This window comes from Thalassophryne amazonica, chromosome 19 (assembly GCF_902500255.1).
Source record: "Thalassophryne amazonica chromosome 19, fThaAma1.1, whole genome shotgun sequence".
Taxonomy (NCBI): domain Eukaryota; kingdom Metazoa; phylum Chordata; class Actinopteri; order Batrachoidiformes; family Batrachoididae; genus Thalassophryne; species Thalassophryne amazonica.
In genome coordinates, this window is record NC_047121.1 from 29,781,973 (window position 1) to 29,792,987 (window position 11,015).

General features: G+C 42.3%; 1 protein-coding gene across 1 annotated transcript in view; it reads right to left on the reverse strand.

Annotated features, from left to right (window-relative positions):
- LOC117501219 (MAGUK p55 subfamily member 5-A-like) overlaps positions 1-10,660 on the reverse strand; it is a 37,142-nt gene extending 26,482 nt beyond the window's left edge. The window contains exon 1 of the mRNA XM_034160079.1: positions 10,493-10,660. The gene's annotated coding sequence lies outside the window, so the exon portion shown is untranslated. The remainder of the gene's footprint in view (positions 1-10,492) is intronic.
- Between the last annotated feature and the right edge of the window lie 355 nt (positions 10,661-11,015).

The window sequence follows — 11,015 nt, forward strand, 5'->3', positions numbered from 1 at the left end:
GACTATATATTATTTTGAAATTACATTCAAATTCCTTTTTCCCATGTTTGGTAAGACACTGTATGTTGAGTGAGTGCAGAATGACTGAGGTCACACCTTCCATGGCACTGATGACAGCTTGAGAACTTCTAACGGTGGCAACATGGTGGCTTAGTGGTTGGCACTGTTGCCTCACAGCAAGGTCATGGGATCTATTCCCAGATGTGTGGAGTTTGCATGTTTTCCACGTGTTTGCGTGGGTTTCCTTCCAGTTCTCCGGCTTCCTCCCACATTTAAAGACATGCAGTTTAGGTGAATTGGCAACGTTATAATTGCCCAGGTCTCCCTTGCAAAAGAGATCTTGATCTCAATGGGACTAACCTGGGTAAATAAAGTTAATCTGAACAGTGAGGGTCACATGTTTGTATGGTTTTCCTTTATTGCCGTCAGTTCTGGTACAACGTTCCATGCTCTATCGCCCTTGTAGCAGCATCACACATCTCCCCCACGCCCCCAAAAATTGTGTGTGTGGGTGTGTGTGTGTACACACACACACACACACACACCCCTGTTCTGACACTAAGTTTGTGTTAGGTTTTGGTCACAATGAGGTCAGAGACAGAATTCCTGAGAACAGAGGACTTGTGTTGCTGGTCTGAGGCCCATGTGAGTCTGTCCACACCTCTGTTTCTTTAACTAACTCTGAATGTGTGCGCGTCTGTAGAATAGTCAACCATGACCCTGTTTCCATAGCAATATGCACTCATATGACAGCAGAAAGGTCAGCTTCACAAGGTAAGAGTTCAGAAACTGTTCTGTACAGATTATAACATGATACAGGTGTAGAGCACACACACACACACACACCTGTTGCCAAGCTACAACAGAGCACACTGGAAAAAAAAAAAAAAAATAATACACAACATCAGGTGGATGACGACTTTTTCAAAACAGGAAAACATCTCACTCTGCAATTCTCAGCGTGTTGACATGCATATTAGAATGAGCAGAAACATCTGATGGCTGACAGACAGGGGGAAACAAATGCGGTTATGTCCGATAACCAAGCTTTGGAGCTTTTTTTTTTTTAAATGATGGCTTGGGTTTACAGAGGAGATGAGTTCACCCCAAAACTCTTAAATTTCTCAGAGCCTGTTGGATTTTGGATCCTAATTGTGGCTTTTTGTGACTCAGCATGCTGGTTTACTGAAACTGTGAACATGACATGGACCGTCTCTACCACGCTGTTTTTAAAGACTTCCTAGACACGCAGATGTCTCATATTGGAAAAACTCAGAAGATTTTCAGGAGATAACGGACTCTCTAACGTGCCACAATCATGACAAAAGTTGTGATGTGCACACGCGATCACAACCTGAGGGCAAGTGGACCTGAACATTTTCTCGCCCGCCATCTGTACCTAAGGAGTAGTGAAACTTGAATGTTCTCTGGCTGTCCATCTGTGCGAGGACTAGTGGACCTTTAAACAACTGGCTGGTGGTTGTGCGGTCATGCATGTGTGTGCGTTCGCGATGAATGTGTATGTGTGTGTGTGTGTGGGGGGGGGGGGGGCTTTGATGTTGTAGACTTACCGTATTTTCCGGACTATAAGTCGCACTTTTTTACATGTTTTGGCCGGGGGTGCGACCTATACTCCGGTGCGACTTATAAATGAAAAATATACCGGTAGGATCTCAATTAATTTACTGTAACAAAACAATTTTACGTGACAGAGTCGATCTATGTTTTAAAATGGCCACCAGAAAAGGAAATGCAATGCATCATGGACACTGTAGTATGGCGGCCGTCCTATAAGTCACGCTGGTCGCGATAACCAATCAGAGAACAGAACGTTGGACGCGTATTCCTCACCTCACCCACAGCGTGTGAAGCTGACAAATACGGTGCTTGCTGTTATTCCGGCATGGCGAACAAAACAGCTTCAACCCTTGGATATCAGTGTGAGCAGAGTGTTTAAGTTGACGCTGAGAGCTGCGTGGGAGCACCGGGTGAGCGACGGCGGAGGATTAGTGTGTGCACTTGGAAGGAGCTGGCGTCGAAGATTGTGAATAGCGTTTGAAGCAGACGAACATGGTGTTTATTCCGGGACGGCTAACAAGACAGCTTCAACCCTTGGATATCAGTGTGAGCAGAGTTGACGCTGAGAGCTGCATGGGAGCACTGAGCGACGGCGGAGGATTAGCGTCTGCACTTGGAAGGAGCTGGATCGACAATGCTGGGTGGTCATGAGCTGCGCAGGTAGGCGCTGCATGGTTCGGCTCGCAATGTGGTCCACAAAATACAAACATATCTGTAGGTAGAATGCAGCTCATGAGAGGGCACTCAAGGCTTGTGTGACTGTTCCTGCGACTTCTGACTACCATAGAAAAATAAAAATTTCAACGTTACTGATAACTTAACAAGACAACGGAGAAGGCCCGAAAAAATGCCACCAAAAAGAAAATCATACTCTGCAGATTGTAAGTTACGACTGGTGAAATATGCATCTGAAAACGGTAGCCATCACAATATTATCATCTGAACTTTTCATGTTAAGTTAACATACCTGTATGTCCATGGGACTTATAGTCCAGTGCAACTTATTATGGTTTATTTTTCTTTATAATGATAAAGTGGCTGGTGCGACTTATACTCCGGTGCGACTTATTTATGGTTTATTTTTCTTTATAATGGATAAAGTGGCTGGTGCGACTTATACTCCGGTGCGACTTATTTATGGTTTATTTTTCTTTATAATGGATAAAGTGGCTGGTGCGACTTATACTCCGGTGCGACTTATAGTCCGGAAAATACGGTATTTGGAAATCTTTTCAACTGGGTGAGTAGCAAGTTCCTTTTTTCATCTTTCGCTTTGTGTTCCTTTCAATGGAAATAAAATTTTTGATTTTACTTTGAGAGAGTGGGAATTTGGATCTGAGCGTGTGCGTACGTCAGACTTAATACGCAGCTCAGCTGTTAATTGCGGCTTTGTACGTGACGAGGTCTGTGCAAAAACACACCGAAATCTGATATTTTCCCGTACAGACAGAGCAAGTGGGGTTAATAATTCTAAGGTGGCGACCGATCCGATATCGGGATTGGCTTCCAATACCGACGTAATTCACATATCGGAAAATACCAACCCAACCCGCGACGTTTTCCCGATACCAGAGAAGAGCCACTGTGAAACCTCTCAGCTGCTGCTGCTCTCTGCTTTGTGTGCTGCCAAGGTGAGGAGGTGAGGGTGGGAGGTTTCTGGAGCCAAGCTGTTTGAGAGAGCTCTCTTCCGCAGTGTTCGAAGCTGAGGGTAGTGGTAAGTTTTCCGCCTGGCTCTCGGATTCAAATTGTCTGTTCGTCGAGCATGGATTTTCCGAAAAATGAAATGAATTATGGCTGAAAAGTTAGCCGTTTCAACGTCCCGAGGCTGTGAAACGCTTTGAAATACCAGCTTAGAGCGCAGATGAGGAGGACAGCTGAACAGAGATGCTGTCTGCTTAAAAGGGAAAAATATCCATTAAAATCCTTCAATATTAATTCAGAGTTTGTCACCCGAGTGTCGCTGGTGATACATTTAGAAATTTACGGCTTACTTTACAGTTGAAAGGCTTCGTGTCTAAGTTCAGTGGGAAAACGGCAAGATACAGGACTTAATTTTTACTCTTAACACTTGCTTTGACAATGAAAACATGTCTCCCATGTCAATAAAGCTCCAATGAAATTGAGAAGGAGAGACAGGCAGAGAGACGGGGGGGGCGGGGGGGGGGGGGAACAGAGACAAATTAATTTTAACTCTTAACACTTGCTTTGACAGTGTAATGTTTCCCATGTCAATAAAGCACCTTTGAAATTGAAAATTGAGAAAGAGACAGACAGTGCTGTCTTTTCTCTTTCAGGCTATAAAAGTCCATAAAAATAAAAGTACTTAATTCTAGGGGTGAAACGATTACTCGAATAATTCGATTACAAAAAAAATGATCGAGGCAAATTCTGTGCCTCGAAGCTTCGTTTAAACGTTGTACATATGCCAGGCCTGTGTGTGGCACTGTAATGTCCCCAGAAAAACAGAAGACTAGAGCATGCACTCAGGCCATGTAACAGCTAATAATTTAGCCCTTAAAGCTACCGCTCTCCAATGCGACACAGAGTAAAATAAAGCCTTTTAAGAGAAATAGGGTCCACACTGATCATCTGAAACTGACTTACTACACATTTAAAGCAAAGCAGTGTGTTTGTCTATTATAAAAAAAAAATAAAAAAAAACACGGTCTGCTCGACGTGGTGAGTGACTGTACCCACAGTCGAAGCCGGCTGCTGTTCAGATTTGCACTAAGTGTTCACTTTTTCTGGGCAACACACAATGCTTCACAAACACGGTAACTTAAAAAAAACTCAAAATGGTTACATTTTACAAGTTGGGGGGGGGGGAAAAAAAACAGAACAGAAAGCCACATCCCATCAAGACTTTGGCACAGGGACATTGTGCCATTGCTTAGGGAGAGCCCTGGACTATTGATGTTGTTTAAAAACGCAAAAGTACTTTTTATCCGATTACTCGCCAGAATAATCGATAGAATACTCCATTACAAAAATAATCGATAGCTGCAGCTCTACTTAATTCTTTCACCAAAACATCAACTATAGGCTTTCATCTTAGGTACACCTTCTGGCAAATTGTAGCTGAACTTTCAGGTCTCCTTTTTAAGAAAATCCTCATATAAAATAAACAATAATGATAATAATAATAATAATAATAATATTAAAGAAAACAGAGCTCTGGTATCAGATCAGAAAAGTATTGTATCGGCAGATATCCAAATTCAGGTATCAGGATCAGAAGTGAAATATGAAATAAATATGGATTGGTGCATTAAACTGATGTTATCACCCAAATATGAAAGCTGCTGTTGGCTCATAGTCAGACCTCTTCGCTAACAGATGGTCTGGTCGTTAGCTGGTAAGCTTTCAATTTGTGCGTTTTTTTCGATGCCGTTTAGATATTTATGGAGTACGTTCAAGTCCGACTTGGTTTTCTAATCATGTGTTTAGCTTTCTGGTTTGTAACGAATGTAATACACGTTCTGGACAAACTGTCATGTCAGACTGGAAATCAGCCAATCAGACCATGCGTAGTGTCGCAGCCACATAATAATAGCACTGATCAAAGCAGCCAGCCAGTGACACTGAAGGGGAAGAATAAGTCACTGAGGGCTGATTTCACAGTCAGTGGTGTTCCTGACAACAAATTTTGACTGATAATATCAGATAACGTGCTTCCTCTTCCCTCCTCACATCTATTTATAAGCTCTCTTCCAACAACAGAAATTAAGCAATGACAAGCACATATGGTGCAATAAAAGCACAAATGTGACATTATGTTGACAGGGAAAGAAAAAAAACAAAACAAAACACTTCTTTGTGGTCATAGGATCAAGTAATTTTACTTGGGGGGGATCAAGAATAACAGCTGATACCCAAACAAACAACACACACATTTACAACAAAGTAAAACTTTACTTATGACCAAATTCCTGGAACCTACATTTCTTTTTATTAAACATATACAGACAGGCATCTGATGTATATGTACCAGATTTTTATAAATTCCAGATGTTCCAAAGCACATGCATGTCCATGGTCCTTTACTTTCAAAAAAGCCCTCAATTAAGCATATATGGTAACAACATCTGTTTCTTGCTTGTGTTCCTCACCGCAATAACAGCTAAGAGTGTAGACGATAAACATGCATGTGTGTCTATATATAAAGAGACACACGCGCACACACACACACACACCGTATTTGCTCGATGGAGGGTCCAAGGCCAAACATCAGTCCACTCCCTTTTTTGAAGAAAGTTGGTTAAATGCCTACGGAAATTAAATTACGTGGTTAATTTAATGAATGAGGGGACAAAAAGACACAATCAGGTGAGTTATTTGCGTTTTTTTTTTTTTTTATTTGTGATGAAATTAAACATTTTCTTGAATTTGGCATTCCGACATGATACTGGCCAAGCTCATGCATCGGCCCGCCACCTCTTCAGGCACAATGATATGAAATGTAGGTTTTGGCCATGTGTGCTGACAAAATTACTCCCCCCCCCCACACACACACACACACACACACACACACACTACCCCGGCCTCCGCACCACCACTCCTTTCCCCCTCCAGGAGGCAGCGTGGCTCAGCTGCTGCAGCTTTCCGTATCCCCCCGAGCTCGCGGCTGTGCGGGACACTGCTGTGGCCACCCCACACGCACATTGCCTCAATTCCGATGATCGACTGTCTTAAAGTTTAACATACATAAACAATCCAATGTATATGTATGTTGTTTTAATTCTGATGTGTTCCATTAGTATGTTCAACTAGTAATAATTGTGGATTAACTGCTGTATTTACATCTGAGGTGACTGGGTGTGAAGATAATTTCATTGCGCTTGTTGTAATGACAATAAAATCTATCTATCTTATAAACACACTGTATATCCGTTTCTGGAGTCCAACACTGATCATCCTTTGTTGGGCAATGAAATGTTAGGGTTAGGGACGCGCGAATTCCTCCGCACGTCTTTTCATGTCGAAAAAGTGCTGATGTCAAACTCTTCTGTCATTTCTGTGGTAGTCAGATGACGTCCCGGATCAACAACGCGTTTACTTTGGAAATGAACGGCACATTCCACTGTTACAGGAGTTTTTTGTCATGAAAAGACATGCAGAGGAATTCGCGCGTAGGGACGGAGGCGCAGAGCACAGAACAAAAAGCAACGCCATGATGAAGCCTCACAGGACATGTTGTGGCATGTCCAGCTCGTCCACAATTTCTCAGATAGTCACACGACTGAAAAGCCACCGAAAGCCGTCTGAATTTTCCGAATGGTGCAAGAGCTGGGCATGTTAGGGCTTGTCCTGTGAGACCAACACGGAGGTGCTTTCGTCCCGCGCCATGAGCGGCTCCGTGGCGAATTTCTCCGCTCCTCTTTCCATTACAAAAACTCCTGTAACAGTGGAATGTGCCGAAAAAGTGCTATGTCCAGCTGTCTTGCCATTGCCATTGTCAGACGACGTCCCAGATCAACAAAGCATTCACTTTGGAAATGATCTGGTTGTTTGAGCCTGTCGATTGCCGCTCGGTGCACGGCGCGCCATCCGCCGCTGTGGGCCGTATTTAATCCAGTTGTAATTGTCCTTAATCTGTGTGATCCCCATAAGATCTTAACCGAAACCATCTGAATTTTCCAATTGGTTTCCACTTGGCTGTCTCTCACACTTTCTGAAAAAATTTTGATGAAGCAAAGTGGCAGTCGATCAGCCAATTTCCTGACAATGAAATCCGACGAGGGGGCTGGACCACATCTCCCACAAGGCGTGCTCACAGGCAAATGATGCAACCGACAGGTGTGAAAAAAACTCACGTATGCGCACGAAGGTTCAAGCTTGGCTGATGCAATCACACATGATTCAAATCCATATAGTTTTTGCAAAAAATAAAAAGGTCCGTTACTTTTCTAACAGACCTCGTATTGTGTTCACAGTACTCAGTGATTCTGTGATCACAATATGCTGTTGAGTCAAGCACTGTAGACTTGTCCTTGTCTTTTGACAGTGCCACCCATTCCATCACAGGCAGTCTTACCATGTGAGGTTGCAAAGAAATTCCATTCTGCTAGCAGGCCAAAATCTTCCTCATGGTAACACAGATTTATAAAACTGCACTTATTCTTGTACTGACCACCACATACATCTGTGAAATAACACACTTTTTGTAACTTTGGTAGCTGTTTTATGAATTTTATCCCTTCCTTCAGGAATGTGTGAAGTCACACTGGTACAGGTATCAAATGCATCTTATATGAAGAAACCACATACAATGAACTTTTCAGGTGCGAGTATGCTAACTTCTATTTGAAATTGCTTGAAAAAAAATTGCCCTCAGTTTTTTAATGTTATACAGAACACATGGAGCCAAGTAGGTCAAAAGGTCAGAATGCCTAAATATTCTCAGAAGATCAAATAAAGATTCCAAATTAGATTCCTTATGTAAAATCCAAAGATACCTTGCTTTTGAAAAGTAGACCATTGATTGCTGAGTTATGGTCATTTGATTTTCAGAAGCTGCACCCTTTTTGGCAAAAAAAAAAAAAAGTGAAAAAAAGAAAAGGCCAACTGAGTACTGTAGTCTCACTGGAGGGTGGGCGATAAAGGGTTAAATGAAAGAGCATAAGATACAAAAATTGTACTTCCGGGGACAGCCCCATTATCATTATTCACATTAAACCTCGCTAAATGTACGGACACAACCTCTGTCATTTGCCTCATCTTCCCTTCTCCACTGGAAACCGAAAAAACTCCACTTTTTGCAACAGCTTCGGTCATTGCAGTTGAAAACAAAACAGTACACCATCTTTCCGTGTGAACTGATGCTGTGTTTCTGTTGCAAACTGGCAGGCTGTCTCCAGACGTGGTCAAATCCCACAATATCACAAAGGGGTTCAACCAAGACTGTGCCGCCCCATATCTCAGCAACCGTTGCTCCAATTAAGCTCAAATTTGAACATTAGACTTGACCCAAAGACTACCTATATACCAAATTCCACCCAAATCTGAGGGGGTGAGGTTTAACACATTGGGTGAACTGTATAAGATTATGGCAAAGGCTATATGCCCAACCGTTGGGCAGATAAGTCATACATTGAACATTACACGCCCAACCATTGAGCAGATAAATATAATGTCTTATTTTAATCACCCAACCGTGATCGTATATTTGACATGTTTTGTGCATCTAAACTACGTTTTTACACCACTTTTTAAGGCTCTATTGTGGCATATGTTTGACACATTTAACGGTGTCATCTTTAATTACTGCGAAAAGACCGCAATGGATCAAAACAGACAAACTTCATAAGCATTTTGAACGGAAGCCTGTTAACAACGACGAAACAGTTTTTGAACAAATTGCTGCTTGTTGGCTGTAAGATGGTGTTAGTTTGACACAGTTCCCTGGGTGTGATAAGCCAAACAGAACCGCTTTAGATCACAGCCCTTCCGTGGGGTGCGAACCCTCCCACAGCCGGTGAAAAATATCCGGTTTTACCCCCCCCACCCCCGCGTTGAAACCGGAAGTGAGCTTACAAGCGCGCTCATTGATCGGTTGTGGTTGGGCGTATATGCTCGCATATTTACTTTACTGAACCAAAGGTTGGGCGTATAGCCACTCCGTAAGGTTATATTAGATGGAATGACCCTATGGTCACTAAGATGGGGGTGGGGTGGGGGTTAGTGTTAAAGCTTCATTTGTCTCACCCAGGTCATGATTCATGCGTGGATATGCACATGCTCCACCTCTTTACTCATTGATGGATTGAGTTAGGCAGAGGAAGCACTGCTAATATGGTGACACCCAGAGCTGCACTGTTTCTGCTTCAAAAATGCTGTACAGAAAACCTATGGGTGACATCACAAGCGTTTTTCCAGTAAATGTACGCTGTATGTCACTGACCTTGACCACCATTTTTCAGGATCAAATCACAGTGAATTCCAGTATCAGTGAATGCCAAAACGTATCATTCTACTTTACGAAATGGGTGAAAGCTACTAGTCATTGATAAGCCAGAAGATATATTCATTATTAACAATTATTGTTGTTGTTATTATTATTTCAACACTACTACTAATAAGAATTAATCTACTCAATGTATCTTAAAACAAACATGAAGCTAAAAGGGCATGTTTAGTAAGAGGGTCAGCGAGCACCAACTCACTCAAACAGAATACGAAGAAACATCAACAGAACAAGAAGGAAGGCTCACATCCTCTGTATTTCTCCTTTATATGCACAATGCTCAAATTGTAAAGGTGCCCTTTAGATGCCTGTTTTTTTGTTTTTTTGGGGGGGGTATTTTCACCATTAAGCTGTGACAGCTTGTACAACAGATCAAAGTCACACGGTTTCTTCAATCACAGCCACAGAAACAATAACTCCAGACAGGTTTATGCTGGGTCATGGACCCTGTGATATTTTTTGTTAAACCCTGCAAATTAAATCTGAAAATCTACACCACATGAGAGTTTCATTTCAACTCCACTGTGATGGTACACTTAGTCAAAATTACAAAAACCGTCTCAACTTCTAAATGCCGTCTTCCCTCCTGCTCATATCACTGAAACATTTAACTGTTGAACTGTAACGCAATGTTTATTCTGTAAAACAAGTGTTGAACTGTTTTGTGTCTATCTGACAGGTCTGACTGACAGCTATAGCAGCACCGACTGTTTTAGTTAGCCAGTTTCACCACTTTACAACGAACTTTTTAAGCTCCCTTAGTTTTCAGTCGAAAAAAAGTGCCTTGTTGTGGCACAAACATATAACACACTGTCGATCTAGAAGGACTTTGTCAAATAAATGATCGTTACACTTTAACAAAACGCCTTATCAGGCTAACATTAGCAGCTAACTAGCACCTGTTGATAACAAAGCCACTTCAGCCCAGAGCAAAGACACGGGAATACTCACTGTATTTACGAGCCGTCCAAAAACTTTGTTAACTGCTAAATCCAACCGTGAACGGTTATTTACACACTTTTAATCCAAGCGCTCTTATTCTGGGTTTTAGTCCGAAAACAGGGTTTGAGACTGCTGCCAATTAACGAGTAAACGCAAAGGAGACCTCTCCCTGTCAATCCCAACTCCAGCCTGGAGAGGGAGGAGCCCATATTAAAGCAGCGACCTCAAACAACGGCGTTGATTGGACAACACGACAAAAGAATCTCATCTCCACCAATCAGACACGCTGCTTCGTTGGCCGAATGACAGAGGATACGTAAAGGATATGAAGGCAAAACGAATAACGCACTGGCGGAGAAGCTCGAAAAGACCAGACATTAAAAATACATCCCTTCTTTTGGAAAAAAGTTCGTTCATGAGATTACCCAAGACAGCATTCACGGTACAGCTAGGTTAACGCTATCGTTTGCACTAAATTAAATCGTCAAAGATGCTTTTGCTGATGTGTGGTGCTGCTACCTGTACACAGAAT